Raw genomic sequence first — 3,715 nt, forward strand, 5'->3', positions numbered from 1 at the left:
GTGAGCAGACCTGAGCAACCTCTGCTCCTGCCGTCCCTCTCTACCATGCGGTCCTGCCTCAGAGCCAGACAACCAGAGGCTGAAACTGAGAGCCAAACTAAACCTCTCCTCCCATAATGTGTGGGTGTCAGGTATTGAATTCAGCAATGAGAAAGTGATGGAGACATCTAGGTCCCCCCTGCACAGCCTGAAGCCAAGAGCGGAAGCAGTGCCTACCCAGGAAGCTGGAGATTTGTAGATTGTTGGGCAGCACGACTGCGGCCTCAGCTGACCCATACAGCACAGCCAAGCGTGGGTCTTGGGTAGGTTTATCTGCACAGGATGGGGAATGCATTGCAGAGTGGCAAGAAGAGGAGTCAGAGAGGAATTTGTAAGAAGCAGGCAGCAGGCATCGGAAACTGGGGGAAGACGACAGGGACCTGGGTTGGGGTGGAACAGGCTAGGGAGGCGTGGATTTGAGCAGTGCGCACAGCAGAAGCACAGCACACAGGGTGGGGAGGACTGTGGGGGTGGGGAGCCCTGGGGGTGACACCCGGGCTCTGTGACACCTATGACAGAAACCGGAGAGGACCAACGGTGTAAGTGATTGCAGTTTGGAGAGTGATAGGACCTTCGGACAGCAAGAGGAAGTTTTTCTGAGGACAGAAGGACATGGTGATCTGAGAAAGGAGGAGGGAAAGATAGGATTGTGACCCGGTGTCCAGGAGGAGAGCGACTACGGTTGGTCAGAAGTGGGTCACGCATGGAGTCTGGCAAGTCCAGAGCGTTGGTGGCGGGTGCTGGAAATGTCTGAGGAGAATCAGAGAAATAGAGGCAAATAGGGACAGAGGAGCAGTGCCCGATCTTTGTCCAGAAAGGCCTTCTCCTCATACTCTGTTTTTGGCAAACTCCTACAGTGCCTTCAGTACCCAGCCCCACGTGCCCACCCTCCCTTCTCTGAGCAGCACTGACACTAGCACTACTGCACTGCCCTTCCTGAGTCTATTCCATGCTCTTGGCCAAAGCAAAGGTGAATCTTCTGGCAGCGCCCAGTATTCCCTAGACTTGGCTGGACCACAGGGGCCTCTCCAAGTGCCTCTGTACAGGGCAAACCCGAGTGTGCTGTGTTCCCATGACCCCGGGGGACGGAGTGGGTGTAATCATTAGCAGGACTCACACTCCGCCCGGCACCTTTTCTCTCCAGGAGCTTGGCCTCTATGCTTGCACAGTATCAGGTGGACCTGACACTGCAAGGTCACCAGGACAGGGTTTGTGGCGCAGCCTCAGAACCTGTCTGCCTGGCTTACACTTGGGTCCACGACCGAAACTCTGGGCAAGGTGGCTTCCATCCAGTCAGGGAGACCACCGGCCCCTGGGGCCTCGGGAACAGGCAATTGGCCTTATGCCAAGACCGGCTGTTCCGGAATGCGCTCAGCACTCAGCAGATGTTCACTTTCCTTCTAGCGGGACAGAATAACTCCCAAAGAGCAGGCCCTGCAGCCTCCAGGAGTCCCGCCTGCACGCCTCTCAGGTGCTGGCACCCAGAAGGGAGGAAGCCTCCGGTGACCCTGCCTTCAGGGGCCTCTGCATATGACCCGCAGGGAGTCGGGAGCAGGTGCAAGTGTGCAGTGGGTGTGGCACACATGTCACATCTGTGGCCTCTGGTGTGCAGCGGAGCTATTGCTGGAGCAGCACCTGGCATCCACAGGAGCGGCAGTGGCCCGGGCCCACTGAAGAGCCACCTGTCTTCCTGGGAGGTCTTCCCTGCAGTCCCAGTTGCTGTTCTGCCTCTCCCAGGGGGTTTGCTGGTGCCAGTCCCCGGATGGGGTTCAGTGGCTTCTGCCTCAATGGAGAACAGGCTCTGCACACAGCAGCCTTGCCTGGAGCAGGCCACAGAAATGTCACAGTCACAGTGACCATGAGCACAATGGCTCCTGTCCACATAAGAGAACCACAGAAAGCAGCGGGCATTGGCCGACCCACCTGTGCCCTCCTGAGGCTGGGGGTTCCCTCTGGACTGCCCAGGGAGCCAGCAGGGCTGTCAGCAGCCAGTGTGAGGCCAGGGCGTGGGGCTCATGACTTCCCTGATTCTAGCGGCCCGTGCCACCCTCCCGCTGCCCTTGCTGTTCTGCCGGGACTGTCTGGCTGCACTGGCCGCTGCCCGGAGTGGGAACAGTCGAGAGCTGGCCTGCCTCGTCCTCACTTTGTGCAGCGATTCTGAGGCTGCAGGTGAAGGGGACGTTGTCGAAAACCGGAACACCTGGTAGAGGCCCCAGGAAGGTGGACTGCCAAGTCCCTCCCCCTGGCCCAGCCGGAAATCAGCCCTGGCAGCTCTGGGCTGGGTCCCTGGTCCGGTAGTCTTAATGCAGCACTGGCCTGTCCGCTCCTGACCGGTACAGAGCCAGGTCAGGTCTCTGTCCAGGGTGAGGAGTCCGGAGCTATGTGGTCACAGACAGAGGACTGACAGTCTCTGTGCCTCAGTCCTCCTTGAGGACAGCGGTGCCACCTAGTTCACCAGGCTGACCTGGGAATGCGACAGGGAAATGTTAGGAGCCTGCTACACAGACAGGGGCAGAAACAGCTGCTGCCATCTCTGCTGAATATGTACTGCCCCACTTAATGCCCATTTTACAGAGTGAGGAGCAAAGGTTCAAAGAGTCACATTTCCCCTCAGGCCCACAGTCAAGGTGAGGGTGTGGCACCGAGGAGCCAGGGGAAGCCAAGGTCCTGTGGCCTGGGCTGATGGGGCTGCCTGGCGCATGGTACAGGACACAGTGAGCACACATCAAGGTCCACATAGCTTTTTCCAGCTGGATCAGCTTGTCCTTGATCTGTTTTCTTGGCTGAACGAGGAGCATGGTACAGGACACATTGAGCACACATCAAGGTCCACATAGCTTTTTCCAGCTGGATCAGCTTGTCCTTGATCTGTTTTCTTGGCTGAACGAGGGTGATACCGATCTTATCTGGAAAGTGTTGCATTTGTCAGTGTTAAAGGTAAAGACCTTTTCGGTTCTGCCTTTACAGGTGTATGTGTGCTCTTTCTCATGTGGCTTTCAAATGGATTTGGGTCCCAGCCAAACCCTGTGTTGAGGGAAATTTGAATCGCGGTGGCTGCGTTGCGCCCCCTGGTGGCCACTACCACTAGACACTCTGATTGATGCTCTTGGCTAAGATCTGAAACCCATAGCTGCAGGTCGAATTAGCTCCGGGGTTGAATTAGACCAGGGTGCAGGTTTTTGGCTTCTAGGGCTTTGGGGAGCCCAGAGTGCTGTCCTACCCCACCCATTTCTGTTGGAGGAAGCAATGTCCCAACTATTTAGGAATCCAGACAAAGTGTCTCTCCCAGATTGGGATGGAGCTTCAGGAAAGCCAGGCCTTGTCTGAGGCACCAAGGAGGATGCTGCGAGGCCCCTGGAGGGTTTGCTGCCCCAAGCCTCTGCCTCCCACCACTGTCCCAGGTGATGGCTGCCCGGGTTTGCACAGGGCGTCCAGAAAGCACTGACCATGTCTGCAGTGGCCACACTTGGGTCCCTGGGCCTTTCCGTTGCAAGAGCCCCTCCCCCTCTCCCACCACCAGTACCCACAGCTGGCTGCTGTGTCCCTCGCACATGCAGACTACAGAACGGTCAGTGTGTTTCTACTCAACTTAGTCCCATGGAGCCCCAGGGACCAGAGCCCCTCTGACTGCCTCTTCTCACCAATCCTTGCTCCCCATATCCCTCTGGGCAGCTCA

The sequence above is a fragment of the Fukomys damarensis genome, unplaced genomic scaffold (genome assembly GCF_012274545.1).
Source record: "Fukomys damarensis isolate Sample0158 unplaced genomic scaffold, DMR_v1.0_HiC HiC_scaffold_5, whole genome shotgun sequence".
Lineage (NCBI taxonomy): Eukaryota > Metazoa > Chordata > Mammalia > Rodentia > Bathyergidae > Fukomys > Fukomys damarensis.